A 21,232-nucleotide genomic window follows, 5' to 3' on the forward strand; every position below is an offset into this window, starting at 1 on the left:
TCTCTCTAAGCCATGGGGCCAAGCACTCATGGACCAAACTCTTTGAAACCAGGAGCCAAAATCAATTTTTCCTCCCTTAATTGTGATAGAATTTGGTCATTTGGTCACAGTGAGACAGACAGATGACAGACAGACAGACAGACAGACAGACACACACACACACACACACACACACCCCCAAACACCTCCTCTGTGACAATAAAGTCACTTCTTCCACTGAGTTGGCCCTCCAGTCTCTCCCACTGTGGCAAAAATAAGCACAGAAAGTTTGTGGAAGGTTTTTGTTGAGAATAACTCATGACCAATTTGTATGAACTACTGTGAGTTCTGAGTTGGGAGAAAGGGCCAGGGCTAAGGGTGTCATAGAAGGTTCTGGGTCACATCTGAGCCACTTCCTGCTGTCCCTACTGTGAGAGCTGGTACATAAGGAGGAAGGACTCCAAGGGAACCCCTGGCTCAATGAGAGGAGAAGGCTCCCAGCTGAGGCCTGAGCAGCCGAGCCCAGAGTTGCCTTTGGGGAATTTCCCGTAGCTTTAACTTGCTGTTGGCTGATGCCCTGCCAGGCATTTGCTGTTGGAGCAGAGTCAACTACAGCTGTCCAGCATCCCCAGGGTGCGAGGGTTCTGAGTCAGGATGAAGGCACTTCCCAGGGGCCTGCACAGTCTCTTCAGATAAGCAAAGCACCTGGGATCTGGAGCAGAATTCCCGAGTCAACGTGGTTTCCCAGAGGCGCGTGCCAGAGCGCAGTCACGCTTCGCACTCCGGCCTGCTGCACACCATACTTGGGCAGGAAGCTGTTGGGAGAACCAGACCAGCAGAGGATTCTATTTCTGCCTTCATTTGTGCCCCGGGGCCTTTAGGGTTCCCTTCTCACTTCCTTCTGGGCGAGTGTGCACTGCAAGCAAACAGGTGAGACCAAACAGACAAACAAACAAAAAAATCAAACAAAATCCAAGTGAAAGGGTAGACTCCTGGTAGCCCAGGGACCCAGGACTCCCTGGGAGGCTGCAGGTGGCTCTACCACAGTGACTGACACTGAGTGGGAGGAGCCCAGGACCCCCTCTCTGTTGTGGGAGGGAGTAGTTGCCCCTTACTTGCTGAGCACCCTGTCCCTTGGCTGTGTTCATAGCAGTACCCAGCCCAAATCCTGGGCGAAGGCCAGCACCCTGGACCCACCCTCTCAGGTCATTAGCATCTCTCCCTAAGCCTTCCATAGCCAGCTTCCCAGTCTTTCTGACCAGACTGCCGACCTCCCTTCTCAGCCTCTTGTCCGTATCCAGGGTCCTTGCAGATCCAAATATCCGTGACTACTTCTCCTTTCCCCTCAGACCTTGGCACATGTCCTTTCAAGTCCAGTTCCAGGGCCACCTCTGGGAAGTGCAGCTGAAATGCAGTTGGTGCTGTGGCCTTTGGGGCACATGTCACTCATCGGAAACTGGTGGGCAGGGCCTGTGGATTTATGTAGTAGGAAGACACAGAATGCTTATGGACTTAAGGTGAGGAGATTTAAGGTAGGGCAATCTCAGCTTTTTCTGTGGGCTTTTCACTTATTGGCTGCTCTAAACTCATAAATATACTTTCCTTTAGTAATGCGTCTTTAATTTTGCAAGAAGCCCACCATTCAGTAGCAGGCAGCAGAGCATGTCATGCTTAAAGGTAATGTAGAGTTCCTGTTTTTCTCTGCGTGAGTCGTGTGCATGTGTGTACACTGTGCGTGCACAGGTGTGCTTACGTGTGCATGGTGTGTGTGCGTAGGTCAGCCAGCAGTCGATCTTTATCCTTCTCTGCTTTATCAACATGTATTTTTATTTATGTGTAGGTTTGTGTGCTTGTATGTGTATGTGCCTGCCGATGCCCGCGGAAGCCAGAAGAGGGCACCAGAGTCCCTGGACCTGGAGTTAGAGCAGTTGTGAGCTACCTGATGTGGCTTCTGGGATCTGAACTCTGGTCCTCTTCAAGGAAAGCGCGTGCCCTTAACTGAACATCTCTTCAGCCTGCTACCTTATTTTCTTTGAGAGAGACTGTCCCTCACCTGGTGTGGAGTTGGCTGTTCTGGCTAGGTTGGCTGGCTGATCATCACACCCCAGGGGCCCTCCCGTCTCTGCCTCCCCAATGCTGGGGTTACAGAAGCACACTGCTGTGTCTTTCCTTCAGTGTGGGTGCTGGAGACCTCGAGCCTCCTGATTCCTGTGTGGCAAGCGCCTCACTGTCTGCGCCATCACCCCAGCTCCTCTGTGAATGTTTGGATATACTGCAGACGCATTTACAGTCAGAAACTGACTGGAACGGAATTGAGACCGCTCTTCAAATGGATATGTGGAGACAGCTTGTGTCCCCAGCTCCACTCTGCTTACCCTGTCACCTGCTCCTGAGGGGCAACTTGGCCTGTGGATTCTAGGAATTCTGCTGGGGTGTTAGACAAGGCTTGCTGAAGGCATTTAAAGGACTGATCTAACAGAAATCAAACATTCAGTCTGCCGCGTCCATCTTTGTTCTCACATTCCCTACTGTTAGGTCCCAGAGACAGCTAGGGCAAATGGCTGAGGTACCTATTACCATATCAAAGCAGGCTCTGGCTGCACGTCTCTTCCAGCATCTCAAGTACCACACAGCTAGAGTCCTGGCTCCTCCAGCACTCCACACTCCTACCCCTAAACCTTTCCAGCTCCCCCCCCCCCAGTTTCCTTTCCTCCAGCTTTTCATTCCTATATAACATCTATTTTTACTCCCCCTCGTTTCTCTTTCCCTCTTGCCCCGCCCCCTTAACCGTCTACTGGGCCATGTTCAGTCTGGACCCTTACAGCTACCTCTGGCTGTGCTCTCCCTCATATCTGCAATAAAACCTTCTTCCCAATCCGACCTCAGAGCCATCATGTCTTCATTTTCATCCACACACAAGGGCTGGCAGGGTAGGGCAAGCATTTGAGCTAGATGAATGAAGAAGGCTGTCTCTGTACCCCCACCCTCCTACCTCTGTTTTCCCCAAGTGCGCAAGAAGAGGTCTAGGGAAAGAGCCCCAGGGCTCCTTGGATGGGAGGCCTGCTTCTCATCTCACCAGTTGGTGCTCTGTGATGGGGGCAGTATGGAGGTTAAGACTGTTACACACCCTGAGTTCTCATAGTACATCCTATTGTCCTGTGAGCATTACCGAGGAAGACCCTGGGAACTCAAGGAAGGTTCTGTCAAGGTTTTTAAGCTGCTATGGGTGTTGGAGAGGTGATTCAGTAGGTAAAGGCTCTTGCTGTTGGGCTGACAGCTTGAGTTTAATACGCAGTGTTTTACTTAAGGTTTTGCTGCTGTGAGCAGACACCGTGACCAAGGCAACTCTTACAGGACGACATTTAATTGAGGCTGGCTTACAGGATCAGCGGTTCAGTCCAGATCATCAAGGTGGGAACATGGCAGCATCCAGGCAGGCATGGTGCAGGAGGACTTGAGTTCTACATCTTCATCTGACGGCTGCCAGCAGAAATACTGACTTCCGGGTAACTAGGATGAGGGTCTTAAAACCCACGGTGACACACCTACTCCAACAAAGCCACACCCACTCCGACAGGGCCACTTCTAAGAGTGCCACACCCTGGGCCGAGCATATACAAACTGTCACACGCAAGTCTGAGGAATGGAAAGACAACAGACTCTAGTTAGTTGCTATCTGGTCTCCACATGTGCACCGTGCACACACCCTCTTCCTCCAACTAAAGAAAGTCAATAAAAATGTAAAACGTTCAATCCCGTGTTTAAAAATAAATAAATAAAAGCCACCACGGAGCCAGTACACACAAATGTGCCCTTAGCAGTGTGGCCTCCATTCCCCCTACACAGGACACCACCTGGGCCTCTTCTGTCTGGTACGACCCAGTTTCTACTCCGCATGCTCCTTCACCTCACCAGGAGAAGCCATGGCTCTTCTCTGTACCCAGGCCCTTGAGGAACTGTGGAAGGCTGAGCCTTGGGCTGTGGTAGACAAAGGGGTGGTGAGCTCAGTCCCTCTGGGAGAGCTTTGTGTCCCACCATGAGCACATGTCCATTCACTCTAGGGCAGACTTTTCTCTGGAGGTTTGAGTAGCCGCAGCCCTGAGGTTATTCATGGGCTGCCTCAGAGTAAGACTGGCTCACCTATGCAGGCAACTGTCAGCTATTCCATGTGGGCATGTCTGTGGATAAGCCTTAGAGGGGATGGACAAAGTGTCATGGACAGACGTGGCTGCATGCCTCTGGGACTCAGCCTGCCTCTCTCCTGCCTCTCAGGCCCTGGGTTGACCTTTCAGGGGCTCCTTTGCTCCTGCTGTTGCTGGGTACTGGGCCCCGCTGCGGACAGACGCCATCTTTGGATGGTGGGGTGGTCCTCAGGCAGTCGCAGGCTGGGGATGAGGACGTGGCATGTGTACTCTCGCTGGCCAGCCTCGCCTGTGGGAGGCCCGGCTGGCTGACTCATCAGAGCTCAGAGCAAAAGGGCGCAGCTGTCTGCAGAGCTTCAGGGAGCTGGTGTGTTACTGCAGTGGGGTGGGGAAGGAGACAAAGGGCCACGGCTCACAGCAACCCCCAGTCTGGCAGTGTCTGTCCAGCTGCACTAACTGTGCTAGAGTGGCCATTGCCCTCCCTAGCCTGGGACTGAGGGGCCTCGCAAGTCAGGGGCTTTTTAATACAAAAAGAAGTCCTGGGCAAGCCATAACAGCTGTCTCCCAGTGGGGGGCAGTCCCTACCTTGCCAGATGCAGCAGCCTGGAGTGGGGAAACTGAGGCTCACAGGAACATTGGGGGCGCCCCCTAGGTTTTTATTCTCACCAGCAAGATGGAACCACCTCTGGAATGTTCTGGTTGTGTCCTGACAGTCACTTCTACGTGACAGGACTGGAGGACATGACAGTGTTGAGGGCATACAGCATACTTCCACCTCAGGGGTTCCAGGCCCTGCCTTCATTGGAAGGGCACCCTCTCAGCCTCACATTCTGGGAGTCTGTTACTAAGTCCAATCTACTTACACAAGTCTCTTCCCTCAGATCTCACTCTTCCTTCAGACAGGCAGTTATCTGGCCAATTCATGCTAAGGTATCTTCTTCCTTCCACGGTCTTCCCTGCCTTGGTTTCTTCATCCCTGTAAGCAGCAAACAGATACCAGTCACCCCAGGTACTGTGACCATGTTTCCCCGTCCGCCTCAGAGGTGGGGGGTAGGTGGGTTCCCTCCCACACCCACTCTATCATGGACTTCCAGCCATGGTCCCATCTTGACAGGCCTCACCCTCTGTCCCAGGCAGTCAGCACTGTCTCTGCTTTCCCTTCGGACTGCTCTGCAGTTCCTCCTGTCAGGAGCAAGGACTGCAAAATCAGATGGTCTCAGGTCTAAACTCTTGCCCTGCTACTTCCACATCAAATAGCAAGGTCGCAGGTGGCCCCTGTTGTTCTGTTCACTGTCCCGTGAGACACCAGGCATGCCTCGTCTTTACTGCATCACCTTCAGACAACCTTACAGAAGCAAATTATCTGTCTTTCCATTTCCAAGCCAGGAAACTGAGGACCAGAAATGGGAGGAGAGACATCTCCCTGGTCAATCTCAGGGCAAACTCTTGTTTCCAGAAGTAATCTACAGGCGCATACGTATTCCCCACCAGACTCCTTGCAGTGTTTCAACACCTGTGAGGCTGGCTGCAGGGCTTTCTCAGTAGCCTCTCTATTATGTGGGACGTCATGTTTCTCAGCCTGGAGACCCAGTTTTCACCCCACATCTGCTTTGGGCCAGCTTCTGTAGGAGAGGAGTTGTTGACTGTAGGCTGGAGACAGTGGTGACCATTGTGGTCTCTGAAGTTCCAGCTCATGTTTCCCTATTTTCTTAAGTAGTATTATTTTTCTCCTTTAAGCACAGTCTGGTAGTGAAAGTCTGGGATTTGAACCTTGGGGGAGAATGTTTTCCTGCCAGACCCTAATTTAGCCACTTCTCAATTTAAATCTCCCTGAACCCCTGACCTGTGAATCCAGAGTGACCTTTCCATGTAGGTGCTGAACAGACCCCCAAGGGCACGTCCCTCTTAAACTCTGTGTCTGTCCCATTCCCAATGGACAAAGTTACCAAGCAGCTAAGTAGCAGCCAAAGGCCTGAGTCACTTTTTACCCTTCCTGGGCTTGTGGGCGACTAGATGTTACTTGATTTCTTACTCATTTCCTGCATCGGTGGGGAGCTACCATCCTGAGGGCCAGGCGAGCTGAGAGCCAGGGATGTAGAGATGGACTCTATATTTTCTGGCATCTTGAATGGCTGATGGGGCAGTAGAATCTGGTGTGTGCATGCGTGCGTGCGTGCGTGCGTGCGTGCGTGCGTGTGTGTGTGTGTGTGTGTGTGTGTTGTTTGGACAGGGTCTCTCCATGAAGTCTTGACTGTCCGAGAGCTTGCTGTGTAGACCAGACTGGACTCAGACTCAGAGAGATCCTCCTGCCTCTGCCTCTGCCTCTGCCTCCCGAGTACCAGGATTGGTGTGTGTTACCATGCCTGGGCCGGGATAGAATAATCTGGAACCTTGGATATTTTCTCTTTGTATCATGGAGGGCCACGGTGTGTGTGTGTGTGTGTGTGTGTGTGTGTGTGTGTGTGTGTGTGTGTGTGTGTATGTGTATGTGTGTGTGTGTTATATGTTCATGTGTGTGTACATCTGTGTTTGTGGTTGCTTGTCCATGTGTGAACAAGTATGTGGAGGGTGTAGGCTGATGCTGGGTTTTTCTCTATTGCTCTTCACCTTTGCATCTTTAGATTTATTTCTGATTATTTACGCGCGCGCGCGTGTGTCCTTGTGTGAGTCTGTGTATCACATGTGTGTTATGTGCCCACGAGATCCCCTGGGACTAAAGTTGCAGGCCATTGCAAGCTGCTGGATGAGGGGGTGGGAACTGAACCCACGTGCTTTACTTTGCAAGGGCAGTAGGCATGCGTCAGCTCTAGCCCTGTCCACCTTACTTTCTGAGGCAGGGTCTCTTACTGGATCTGGAGCTCATCAATTCTTCAAGCTCTAAGGACCTGCTCATCTCCCCCCACCTCCACCCCAGAGCTCAGTTACGGATACACGCCACCACCTCTGGCTTTTCTGTGGTTCAGAAGATCCAGACTCAGTTATCATGCTTCACCCCCTCAGCCATCACTCCAGACCCAGCGCCCATCTTTTAGAAAAGAGTTGGGCAGTGACTAATGCATTCTGATTTCAATGCATGTCACGCTTAGGATAGAGTGTATAAATACATGGAATTTAAAGCTCAGATGACCTCAAACTCATGACTTGATTTGTAGCCTTTCAACTAGACCATGGCTCAAGCCCTCTTTCATTCCATAGGACCCCTCCTGTGAAGTGGTTCGCTTTGCAACCACTCAGGGTGCAAGGTGTATCTAGCCGCAGCTCCAGGACACCCCACCATTGCCAGAGTAATGACCTATAATCTTCAGCACACTGTTCCTAATCTACGGAGTGTGCTAGATTGGGAATAATAAATACATTAGTAACTCCTGGCTCACTAGAAACTCCGTTGTAAACTGAGGACTATTTGGACTGGCAAAGTGAAAAATCCCAGCAGCCAGTAGCTCAAGAAAGCTACTGTGAGAACACTCTGCTTATCTCAGAGGCAAGCCTCCCCTCCCAACACACAGTCCTGTCACTGCCCAGAGCAGCTGACCTCTTGTCTTGAGTGATGACTGTATTTTGTTTTTCTTTTACCTTTTATTCATAGGCAATTTTTACATGACCAATGTCCAGTTAATATTATATAATAATAGGGCTCTAAAGACTCTTGGCATATTGTTGCTTCTTTAGAAAATGTATAGCATACATGGACACACAATATGCATATGTGTGTGCGTGGGTGGCAGGTGAGTATGCACACTTAAGTGAGTGTAGAGCCACAGGCTGGCATTAGGTGGCCTCCTCAGCCATTTCCCATTTTATTCTTTGAGGCAAGGCTTTTCACTGAACTGGGAGCTCACTGTTTGTCTAGGATGGCTGGCCAGCAAACCCCTGGGGTCCCCCTGTCTCCTTATCTGAGTGCTAGGGTTATAGACACATACAATTGGACCTGGCTTACACATGGGTTCGTGGGATTCGAACTCAAGTCTTCATGCTTGTATGGGCACGAACTTTACCAAACGAGCCACCTTCCTGGCCCCTTACTGCTTCCTTTGCTTGACCTTTTTATTCATTCACTTGCTTTGCAAGAATGCATGCATGCATGTATGTATATATGATACACATATGTATATTTTATTTATGTATTGAGCATGTATGTCTATCTGTGCTTGTATGCCAGAGACTGTGTGGAGGGAGGTCAGAAGATAACATTCAAGAGCTAGGTTTCTTCTTCCATGATTGTAGGTCCTGGGATCAAATTCCAGTCAACAAGCTTGGCAGCAAGCTCCCTGATCCACTGAGGCATCTCACCCGAGGCCTCGTTCTGGGTAGGATTGTCTGACACGTTTTAGTGTGATTCAGCCATGCAGTCTCGTGCTTTCTGGCACACTACTTTTCTTTGCTGGGTAGTGTTTCATGCTATGACTGTCCTTGGCTTCACCTGGTTTATTTTCATTGTGGGACACAACGAAATAGCCTAGAGAGTGCTATACAGACTGCAGTTGCAGATGTAGGGGGTGTCCAGGATTTGAGAGACTCCAACAGGAGAGGACCCATCCAGTCACTCCAGTATGCATGTATAAACACACTGGTGCTCGAATCATCAGTGAGATCTCCCGGGGCTATGAAATCTTACTGAATCGATATTTATTTATTTTTGTCAACCTAGCGGTGGGTATTAGAATTCTGTAGTTTGAACATTAAGTTTCTTTGCTCAGTGTGATAGTCCTATCTGAGGTGTTTTTTAAGTCGTTAGAGAGTTTGTTTGACAAGGTCGTTGTTCAATTATTACTCACTTTTACATTGCTACCTTTTCCTTCCAAAAGTCTTGGCTTGGGCTACAGATATAACTAAGTTGGTAGACCCCTTGGCTCACTACACAAAGCCCGAGTTCCATCCCAAGCACCACCTAAGTCATGTATGGGGTCACATGTCTGTAACCCTAGCAACTTGGGAGGCAAAGGTAGGAGGAACAGGAGTTCAAGGCCAGCTTCAGCTTCACAGTGAGTGTGAAGGTAGCCGGGGAGACATGAGAGACCCTGTTTCAAAAAATATATAACTAGAGGGGGCCAGACAGATGGCTCAGCAGTTAAGAGCTGCTCATCTCTGGACCTGAGCTTGGAGCTCTAGGCAGGTCACCCACATTGGCAGCTCACAACTCCTATGATTCTTCCTCCAGGGACGAAATCTCCTCTTCGGGCCTCTTTGGGCATCCCCCAAGCTCCAGACATATGCATGCATAAGAACAAGACAAATCTTTAAAAATACAGAATAAACTAATGCAGTAACAAAATGAAGAAAAATGCTGACTCTTTGCTGAGTCTGGAGCTGTGGCCTGAGCTGGTTACGTCTATAGTCCCTTCTCCGTCCCTGGCCTTGGCCTTAATTTTCCTCATGGTTTTTTAATATTGCTGTCTCATGGTTTCTTGCTTGAGAAGAGCAGGTGATTTTCTAACTCACCATCTTAACATTTCAGGGCCGCCTGGAGTGGATTTTCATATCCTGTGACAGATAGGGTACATGCATTGGTGAGCTGTCAGTTATTGGCAGGCTTATTCATGATGTCTCTTTCCTGTTGAGCCCAGTGGTGGCATGGGGAATATTGCTTCTCTTCTTGAGTTTTCTATTTTGTTTTAGAGTTTCATCTGTTCTTGCTCTGGTTTCACACCTCCATGGTTATTAAAGTTTAGAGCCTCATTTTAGTGCCTAGAAGGAAACATATACTCTTTTTATCTTGCATGTCTTCAAATAGAAGTTAGTTTGATGTCTGATCTTATAATCGCCTGTTGTGATTGCATATTGACAAGGCCTAAAATCAGTTGGGAAGAAAGGCATAGTAAGGGATTGTCTACATCAGGTTGGCCTCCAGAAAGGTCTGTAAAGGAGTCTTGTATGTCTTAATTGATGTAGGTAGACTATGGGTGGCACCATTCCCTAGGCAGAATTTCCTGAGCTACATAAAAGTGGAAAAAATCAAGCTGAGCACAAACACACAAAAGAGTAAGCATACACAAGAGTGAGCATACACAGGAGTGAGCATACACAAGAGTGAGCATACACAGGAGTGAGCATACACAGGAGTGAGCATATACAGGAGTGAGCATACTGAAGAGTGAGCACACACAGGAGTGAGCATACACAGGAGTGAGCATACACAGGAGTGAGCATACACAAGAGTGAGCACACACAGGAGTGAGCATACACAGGAGTGAGCATACACAAGAGTGAGCATACACAAGAGTGAGCACACACAGGAGTGAGCATACACAGGAGTGAGCATACACAAGAGTGAGCATACACAAGAGTGAGCATACACAGGAGTGAGCATACACAGGAGTGAGCATACACAAGAGTGAGCATACACAGGAGTAAGCATACACAGGAGTGAGCATACACAAGAGCGAGCATACACAGGAATGAGCATACACAAGAGTGAGCATACACAAGAGTGAGCATATACAGGAGTGAGCATACTGAAGAGTGAGCACACACAGGAGTGAGCATACACAGGAGTGAGCATACACAAGAGTGAGCATACACAGGAATGAGCATACACAGGAGTGAGCATACACAAGAGTGAGCATACACAGGAATGAGCACACACAAGAGTGAGCATACACAAGAGTGAGCATACACAGGAGTGAGCACACACAGGAGTGAGCACACACAGGAGTGAGCACACAGGAGTGAGCACACACAGGAGTGAGCACACACAAGAGTGAGCACACACAGGAGTGAGCACACACAAGAGTGAGCACACACAGGAGTGAGCACACACAGGAGTGAGCACACACAGGAGTGAGCATACACAGGAGTGAGCATACACAGGAGTGAGCATACACAAGAGTGAGCACACACAGGAGTGAGCATACACAAGAGTGAGCACACACAGGAGTGAGCATACACAAGAGGGAGCATATACACATTCACTTATCTCTGCTCTTAGCTGTGGGTGTGATGAGACAAAGTGACTAAGTTCCTGCCTTGACTTCCACACACTAATGGACTATCTACAGTCTAGAACCAGCAGCTGAAATCGACCCTTTCTCCTCTAAGTTGCTCTCTGTCAGGGTGTTCTGTCACAGCAACAGAAATGAAACTAGGGCATCTTCCAATTCCACAGGTGACCAGTCTCAATCTATCCACTTTTTAGGGGACAATTCACATATTTATAATATGGAGTCCTCCAAACCATTAGCACATAGTATGATATATTTACACGTTCTGCATATACAGTTAAGAGGCTTATCATATTTTCCAAGTTTCTTCTTAAACATGTCTTTGGCCAGTGCATTCTCCTGTGCTTTGTTTTTTGATGCTCCTTGAGTAGCACCTTTTGTCTTTCTTTGTTCATAAGTATGTTGCTATTATACGGAAATTTCAGCTAAGTCATGCGCATTAAATCTGTCAGTGTCCTACTACTCCGCTAAACTTACTTCCCGTTCTCCTCAAACACCATAAAATCTACGTGTCGCAGTATCAACACGTGGTGACTGTATCTTTTCAGCGATTGTTTCAAAGTCTCATTAGTAAGCAGGCTCTTGCAGAAGAGGTTTGATCAACACTGTGTTGGGTTAAAGGGCTTTCCCTCTGTTCTCTCTGTGTGTTTTATTAAAGAGACCTTTCAATTAAAAATATAATTTCTATTTTAAGTGTGGGGGACACTCAAGTGCCATGGTGTGCACATGACAGTCAGAGAACAAGATTGGGAAGGTTTTTCCTCCCACCTTATCATGGGTCCTAGAGATTGAACTCAAGTAACTCGTCTCACTGACTCTAAAAAATAAATCACACTAAATATATGCTAATTCCAGAGAATTCTTTTCACACACGGAGAAAAGCCACCCTGTCTGTGTGTATGAGGGGGTTATGCACATGTGAGATAATACATGCTATACATGCACATTAGGGGGACAGAGTTCAGCATCAAATCTTTATCACTTCCTACCTTTATTTATCTATCAATTATCATCTATCTATCAATGTATTTATCTGTGTATCTATACATCTAGTTATGTATCTATGTACCTATCTATGTATCTATTTACCTATATAACTACATGTATGTATGTATCTACCTATCTATCTATCAATTTATCAATGTATCGATTTAGCTATCTCTGTCTCTATGTTCATGTATATATGTGTGTATATATGTATCTATCTATCTATCTATCTATCTATCTATCTATCTGCTATCTATCTATCTATCTATCTATCTGCTATCTATCTATCTATCTGCTATCTATCTATCTATCTATCTATCTATCTATCTATCTATCTATGGAGACACCTGGTATCCAGCTGGCAGGAGGTTTCTCTGAAGTTTGGGTTACAGGTACTGTCATTCCTGGCTTCTACATAGATTGTTGGGGACCTGAACTTGGGTTCTCATGTTTGTACAGCAAATCCTTTCCCCTCTGAACCCCCTCCCCCAAGCCCAGGACTGGGCCTGCGTTTTTTATCTATAGCTGTCAACATAGCAGATAGCAGGCTGTCTTCTGAACGTTAATCCAGCCAGCTTTGCATTCCTTAGTTAATCCCATCGTGGTCATGGTGTGTTGACCTCTATACGTGGTTGGTCTTAGCTGATTAAACTCTGTGTGTACTTGTGTTCCTTGGTAAATCTGGCATGTAATAGCCATGGACGTGTTGCTCTTGTCTTGCCTGTTACATGGTGAGTAGCACTCCCTCTTTTCTGATTATTTATGAGAGATGACTGGACTCTGATTCTTCTCATCCTTGAGGCTTCAATTGTGGAAGGATTCTTGGCTGATGATTCAGTTTCTTGGGCGATTATGGAACCATTTAGATCTTTCCTTCTTGAGTCAGTCTAGGAATGAGTCCATTTGTTGAAAATTTAAATTTATTAGCACTCATTCCATGATGTCACCTCATTTATATATATCTCCTTATTATAATATGCATAGTGATATTTCTGTTTCCTTATTCATGGTTAAGTGATTCATAGCCACCATTATTTTTCTTATTAGTCTTGTCAGAAGTGTATAATTTTGTTACTTATGTCTTCTCACTTTGATTTTTATTCTCTTTTAAAATATACTTTGTGTGTGTGTGTATGTGAATATGTATGTGTATTAGGATGAATGTATGTGTGTGGTATATGTGAGAGTGTGTGTGAGGGAAAAAGAATGTGTGTGTGTGTATGAGGGTATGTATGTGTATATGTGAATGTGTGTGTACATGTGTGTATGTGTGTATGTGTGTACGTATATATGTGGTGTGTATGTATGTGTGTATGTGGTGTGTGTACAAACATGTGTGTGAGTATGAGTGTATGTGTGCATGTGGTATGTGTGTTTGTGTGTGTGTATGTGAGTATGAGTGTGTGTGTGTGTGTGTGTATGTGTTCATGTCACCTGAGTACAGGTGACCTTGGAGGCCAGAGGCATTGGATGGCCTTGGATTGCAGGCGAGTGTGAGCCACCTGATGTGGGTACTATAAATGAACTTTGATCCTCTGCTAGAGCAGTACATGCTCTTAACTGCTGAGCCATCTCTTTAGCCCCTGCCCACCCCCTTTTTGAGACGGGGTCTAAAGCTGAGAAGATCCTGCCTCAGGCTCCTGAGCATTGGGGACGCAGGACTACACTCCAGGCCTGGCCTCTCTCACTTCTTCAGATCTGGACTCAGCCTTGGTCACAGCCAACCTCTCTTACTGTTACATTCCCTGGTAGAACTCAGCAGACTGCCTTGCGTGGGGGTTGATGTAAAGTGTTTTACATATGGAATATTCCTGGGCATAGTCTTTGGTAAGACTGTACTTGAATTTTCATTTGTGGTTTTCTTGAAAGCAAGCTGTGTCACAGTGCATGTGAACTCCAGCCATAGGGGCCCCCTCTAGCACTCCCTGGCTATGTCAGGTCCTTGGGATGTTCGAGATGTTTGCTTTTTTCCTGGGGCAGAGCCAGTTTCACCAAAGCCTCCACATGAGCTTCAGAGAACCAGGCAGCCTGCAGCCACCAAGGGCCTACCCACTGGGGACACAACTACTGGAGGCCACAACTACTGGGGAAGGGGCAAAGCTATGGGGAACACAGCTCTAGGGAACCACAGCTACTGGGGATGGCCACTGAGGACCACAGGCACTGGAAGTCAGACTAACGGGGCTACAGATGCAGAGCCCCTGAGTCTGGCTGTTCCTGATTTCCTGCAGACTTCTTGTCTGGTAGTCTGCTCCATGAACTCTCCTGGGAGTAAAGACGTAAAGGGTTTGGGATTTTGCATCTGATTTTGAGGATGCCTGGAGTTTACACAGATTGCAGAGTGCTTTTGTTTGCTTTTGTTGGGTGAATTGGTCTTAGCATGGAGGACAAAGCATGTGTGCATTTTGTTTTCACGCTTGGGATCCCTTTTTTGTTGGTTTGTTTTAAAGCTACACATCCCAGGCTGCCCTGGAACCTATCATCCTCTTGCCTCTGCCTCTAGGATGGGCAATCTCAATGTCAATGTGATGTCTAGAATCACCCGGGTAGTGGACCACCTCGGAGGGGATGATCTTGTTTAGGTGAACTGAGGAGGGAAGACCCGCCCAGCCCACTGTGGGTAGCTCCATTCCCTCTGCTGGGATCCTAGACTGTATGAAGAAAGAAAGTGAGCTGAGTGCCGGCACTCATCACTGTCTGTTCACTGTAACGCAACATGACCGGTTCCCGAGGCTGCCTTCCCTCAGTGGTGGACTGTGAGCTGAAGTAAAGCATTTCTCCCCTAAGTTGCCCCTGTCAGAATATTTTATGAAAGCAACAATAAAGTAATCAAGGCAGCTTCCTAAGTGCTGGAACTCCAGGCATGTGGCCCAGCGTCTGACACACAGCACCCAGAGTTCCCTCTCTTTTTGCATTTAGAATTTTCTCTGTATTCTACTTCCTGTCTGCAGACCCTTTTGTTTTGGGTGCTTCCTGTACAATCTGATGTTTCAGTCTCTCCTACCCCAAGTCTGCCAGACTGTGTTTGCTCTTTAAATTTACTACGACCACTTAGACGTCATGGTGCATATCTACCACAGTTTGTTACTTAGCAGGTCTATGTTTCTTTTTTCTTCAGTACTTATATATTTTTATGTTTTGTAAAATTTTCTGTCTCATTAGATTATGCTTAGTTGACCTGGTGCTAGCCATTTTAGTTTTAAACATTTATCTATCAGCCTATCTATTTATCTATCTATCTATCTATCTATCTATCTATCTATCTATCTATCTATCTATCTATCTATATCTTCTGTTTGTATGTACCTGTGCATGTGCTGCATGACTATAGAAGTCAGGATTACCTTGCTGAAGCTGGTCATCTCCTTCCCCTGTGTGGGTGCCAGGGATTAAATTCAGGGCTTCGTGCTTGGCAGCAGACACCTTTACCCACTGAGCCATCCCACCAGCATCCATTCCTAGGACTTTGAGGATCCATTGAGGCCTCATGACATGCACCTTCAGCTTACTGTGTGAGCTGCTCAGGGTTTCTGTGACAGAAGATGGTGAATCAGGCAGCTTAACACAGAGAGTGTTTTCTTCAAGCTTTGGAGAGCTCTAATGTCAAGGGAGATCTAACATTAAGTGCCTCCCCACCCCCACACTCCCATTCTCACCTCCCTAACTCTTCAAAAATGGGGAGGAGACTCCTGTCATGCCCTCCCACTTTTGGGGTTCCTAGGCATGCCTGGCTTGTAGATCATCACTCCAGACTCAATCTTCTCATGGCATCCAAGGTTCTGGTCTTCCCCTCCTCCTTGTGAGATTTGTCCTTGGGTCCAGGGCTTATCAGGTCCAGCCCTTCACTGTCACAACTGCAAAGCCTCTTTCTAAACAGAGCCCCATTATGAGTTCTAAGTGGGGTTGAAGTTGTGGGTGAACATCCTCCGGGACAGCCTTTCATTAGGCATTTCCTAGGACCTAAGCTCCATGTAAGGGACTGCCGTCCTGATACCTTGGATTACCTTGGGTCCACTCTGTGGATAGTGGGTGATCATGATGGACTGACTGTTTCCAGAAGTTTCCTAGGGTGCCCTGGCCCAGGACAGAGGCTGACATCTGCTTCTACTTAACGGCCTCACAGGCCAGGATGATGTCATCACAGCTCAGGCCTGGGGGAGTTGGCATCTGGCCACCAGTGACAGCTCAACTGGGAGCCCTCAGCTAATGAGGAGGGGGCCCTGGCTGCTCTGGCCTGCATGGAAATGTTGTCTCTAAGCCCAGAATGGGGCCTCAGTTGTGGGATCTGGGGCTGATGTGCAGGGAGAGGGAGAGCAAGATCAGTGGAAGGGTAGAGTAGGCTGCTGTCTTAGGTAAAAATGGGGCTGGAATGAGTGGCCACTTTGGTGCATGGTTATGCTAGGGGCTCTGGCTGCATTGAGAATGCATTGCTGGGAGCCACAAAAGAAAAGCTCCTTCCACACCATGGAGCCATCTTCCTGTTGCCTGCTGGGAGTGGATGAAGCCATTCATCTAGCGCTAGGTGCATACAACTGGCAGAAGTTTCAGGCTGTGGCTGGCTATGTCCTGCACAAAGGCAGAGCACCAGAAAGAACAAATAGCAAAAGCCAGGATGTAGAGTGTGAGGCCTCAGGAAGAAGAGAATACATGTATGTGTGTGTGTGTGTGTGTGTGTGTGTGTGTGTGTGCATGTGTCAAACCCCATCGGGTGGGCTATGAGATGGCCTACGTTAGACCTTAGGAAGCTCACACATACGATGTTATTGTATTCATCGACGTAGTAGCCCCATAATGAAAGGATCCACTTTAGAGATGAGGAAATTGAGGCACAGAAACCTGAAACGCATGGTTAGCTGCCACTGGGACCAGGTTTGAGCTTTCTGACACTTGACTTTGCCCAACGGCTCAGGATGAGAAGCTGAGTCAGGGATCCCGGGCCCTCATCTCTTCTCTACTGTGTAGCTCTGAGGATTAAATATTGTTCAAGTCATTCTCTTCCTGTAAAGAGATGCCGGGAGGATGTGAGGGCGTAAAATGAAATCTCCTTTGGGTCACACTGTTTCTTTAGTGAGCATTAGGTCCTGGGAGGCATCTGGGAATCTTGCTGGAGTCACTGTTCGGTGTGGCAGAAGGAATCAGGAGGAACATAAAAGCTGAGGTCAGTCGTGTGTCTCCAGAATCTTCTACCCTCCTCTAAATAGTTACACAACACCAGCTGCCTCTTCCTCGGTTGGTAAAAAACACCTAGGTGGTCTCTCTCTGGTGTGTCTGGACAGGGTATTCAGAAGAATGTACCTCAGTGTGGACTAGATAGCTCTGGTGGGGACATGCCACTTTCCAAGTGTCTGGCTTGTTTCTGTGGGCGTCACAGCTTGGTTATTAAAGCTGCTGGGCACACCACTACCCGTCATTCAGTTTATATTACCTCATCAGGAAGCCCCCAACCCCAGGTGATGCCGACAGCTCCCATCCCATTCTTCCGGTCTATGGAAGATGGCTCATAGACTAGCCAGCCATTCTCTCCTGTTAAGTGTTTGTGTACTTGGGTTTTTTCTCTCTAAATAACACAGTAAATCACATCTTTGTATGATAGGTTTCCTGACCTCATCATTCAAGATATGATTCTTTCCTTAGCAGAGTTTGAGGGGCACCCACTCCTATATTCCCTTCAGGGTGTCATTAAGGGACTCTGGCTGACAGCAGTGTAGGTTCACTACAATTGTGGCTTAGCTTAGCTGCCTGGCACTTGACATGAGCTCTGAATGTTGCCCCCATGTTCTACACCATCAATGTGTCCTAGCTCCCTGATCTGTCTGGGTGTGTTCAAAGTGTCTCCTTTGTGTTTTACTTACTGATAAGAAAATAGTTTGGCTTTCTTTCCTCTGAAATGGATAGAATGTACCTTTCACTGTTCTAGTCTTTTGATTTGGGTGACCTTTCTCCTGGTCCATGGAGTCTTACACCTGCTGCCCGGTGTGAGGTGCTCTGCTTGATGGAGCTCCGACTGTGATCCCAGGTGAATTTTCCAGGCCTCTGGAAGCTTAGGTGTGATGGTTTGAATGAGAAGTGTTCCCCATAGGCTCGTGCATTTAGTCTCCAGATGGTGGCGCTGTTGAGGAGGTTTAGGAGATACAGCCTTGTTAGCGGAAGTGAGTCATGTGGATAGCGTTTGAGATTTCATAATCCCCCCACTCATAGATTGTTCTCTCTGCTTTGTGTTTGTGGTTGAAGATGTGATTTCTGAGCTTTCTGTTCCAGCTGCCTGCTGCTGTGCTCCCTACCATGATGGACTCTCTCAAGTACCATAAGCCCAAATAAACCCTTCCTTCTTTAAGTTGCCCAGATCATGGTGTTTTATCATAGCGTCTGTGATAGGTGATTAATACACTGTCTGGGGACATATCCAAAGATGCCCATACCCCAGGGGGTCTCCACAGGAACACTTACCCCTTCATGCTTCTTTTAACAGGAATGAGAGACACAGGTGCATAGGAAAGGCATGGCATTTGGTGGTTTTTGAGGTCCCTTCAGTACCTTGTCCTTTCCTCTTAATTCTGTTTTCTCCAGGTCTGAGGCCATGCTGATACAATGAGGACAAGACTGGGCTGAGAAGTACCTGGCTCTCAAAATTGTGCCTGAGCATCTGCAGCATGGGGTGACCTGGGCCTGGGCCTCAGCATCTGTGGCATGGGACGACACTGGTCTGTGGGTTGGCATCTGAGGCATGCCCAGGCCTGTATTAGGGTGTGTGGAGGGTGGGGTCTTTGCCCAAATCCAGGCCCAGGTTGCATCTGTTTTTTTATTTGGATGACAGGGCACGGCACTGTGTGTGTGCATAGAATGTGTTCAGGATGCATTGACTCTGCTCTGCTTGGTGCCTTTGGACCACAGGCCTGACAGATATTGCAGGGAGCCCAGAACAAGAGTCCCCACACTTATGTAATTTCAAATAAAAACAAAGCTAAACCATAAAACAAGTGGCAACATGGTTAATATAGCTTGGTATCTCCCCCAAATGTTTTCTTTGTTTTTTTCTTTTTTCTCAAAAACTTCTTTTATTAGCATTTTCCTTCTGCTGGCCCTGCCTGTGGAGGGCTCCCAAGTTCTGGATCTGCCTCTGGGAGCTGAATACTTGGCCAGACCCAGCTGAAGCTGCAGATCCCTGGGGCTCAAGCAGCCAGGCCTGTCCATTTTTTTCCAAACTGGGTCTCCTTCCCCTTCCTTCTCCCTTCCTAAGCTTTTTCTTCTTTCCTTCCTTCTTTTATTTGTTTATTTTTATTTTTTATTTATTTGAGGTACTGGGACTGAACTGGGTTCTTGCCCATGTTAAAAATGCACTCTACCACTGAACGGTGTGCCTCCAGTCCTCTTTGAGATAAGCCTTGTCCAGGCTAGCCAGGCTGAGCTGACTCTGTAGCCCAGGATCCCCTTGAGCTCGCAATCCTCTGTCTCAGCTACCTAAGTAGCTGAGGTGGCAGTCCTGAGCTACCAGCTCCGAGTCCCATTTTTTTTTTAAATGAAGAAAGCTTTCAAATACCAAACACCCAAGATCAAAATCAAAATCCCAGTGCCTAGCTCTCCTATGTGGCAGTGGCTAAGATTCAACAGAGGACTCGAGAGTTTATTAGGGGTCCCTTCACGCAGTGGCTAGCTGCTCAGGAAGGTGGCATCTGGGCAGAGGAGGTTCAGCTCCTAGCAACGGACCTTTTGCATATAGCTGTGCTCAGCATCTAGAGGTGGACTCCTCCTCCCCTTCAGATCAGAGCCTGGAGGACTGTCTTAGGGTTCTACTGCTGGGAACAGACACCATGAGCAAGGCAACTCTTATAAGGACAACATATAATTGGGTCTGGCTTACAGGTTCAGAGCGTCACTCCATTATCATCAAGGCAGGAGCATGGCAGCGTCCAGGCAGGCATGGTGCAGGAGGAGCTGAGAGTTCTACATCTTGTTGCAAAGGAAACAGGAGTAGACTGGCTTCTAGGGAGCTAGGATGAGGGTCTTAAAGCCCATTCACACAATGACACACTTCCTCTAACAAGGCCATCCCTGCCCTAACAAGGCCACACCTCCTAATAGTGCCACTCCTTGGACCAAGCATATTCAGATCATCACAATTTGATGATGCCAACGCCTTCCTATAGGCCTTCCTCACCTGTCTATTCTGAGTGCACATGACTGTTCTCTTGAAGACTTTATCTGGGCCTCTCCCTGGAGGCTTATGATGTCTGTGTGCCCTCACTTCCTGTCCATCTCTCACCCAGCCCTCTCTTTGACATTCTGTGTGCTCCTCCCTCCTCCCCACTCCTTTCCCTTGTTTCTTTCCCCATTCTGTTTCTTCCGCCTCCTCTAAGACGGTTCCAATCCCCTTTGTAACTGCGTTCTCAGCTCCCCCTTCCCATCTCCTCCCACTGGTGATGGGCAGCCACCATTTGAATGTCCTCAGTTGCCTCAACATGGTTTCTGGAGGGGAAGGATGTGATTTGTGTTTGCTGGCTGAGCTCCGTGTCGCTGCCTGTGGCAGCCACTCTCTCTCCTTTTCCCCACAGCTGTGGCTTTCCTGAGGATCACCAAGTGAGAAGAATGGATGGTATCCTAGTGTCTGTTCTCTGTTCCTCTGTCCCCTGCTTGTCAGCTCCAAGGCTGTCCCCGGTTCAAATCTAACCTGCTTCCAAGCAGGGCAGACAGATGGTGTAGGCTGTGGAGCCAGGCCTGGGTATGGATAACTGTCATGGAGCCACAAGGACATCAACTGACAGAGGGATTTTTTCAGGTTGTTGGGTTAAGTCCCTAAACTACCAGGCAGGTATGTCTTCCTCATATGATCCCAGAGAGGAGCCAGGGCACTCCTGACACTGAGTCTGGGACCAGCAGAGGACTAAAGCCTGGAGCCTCATTGCTGCAGTTTTGCTGAGATCTGGGGACCAGTGCAGCCCAGCCCTGCTTCATTGCTCTGTACCTCAGCACTGGTCTGCGAGAGGCCTCCCTCCTCCATGCATGCTCCAAACTCTGAGTGGCCTGCTCTGGTGAAGGTGACGGTAGGTGATGTCACAACTAAAAGCATCAATAGGGGGTTTAGGGATGGCAGGGTCCGGGGGTGGTGGGAGGTGAGGTCTGGTCTGTTTCCCCCTGTTCCTTCCTCCCCTCCTCCTCAGGAGCTACCCTGAGTTCCTGTGGGCTGCTGGA

The 21,232-nt window shown here is 48.2% G+C and overlaps 1 long non-coding RNA gene across 1 annotated transcript; it reads left to right on the top strand.

Moving 5' to 3' along the window:
• The first annotated feature begins 503 nt into the window (after positions 1–503).
• On the top strand, positions 504–3,783 carry LOC147995403 (uncharacterized). Its single transcript, XR_015684928.1, has 4 exons — positions 504–909; positions 1,329–1,496; positions 1,588–1,656; positions 1,820–3,783. It is a non-coding gene; the product is annotated as an uncharacterized LOC147995403 (long non-coding RNA).
• Positions 3,784–21,232: the final 17,449 nt, after the last annotated feature.

This window comes from Rattus norvegicus, chromosome 3, assembly GCF_021556685.1.
Source record: "Rattus norvegicus strain SHRSP/BbbUtx chromosome 3, alternate assembly SHRSP_T2T, whole genome shotgun sequence".
Lineage (NCBI taxonomy): Eukaryota > Metazoa > Chordata > Mammalia > Rodentia > Muridae > Rattus > Rattus norvegicus.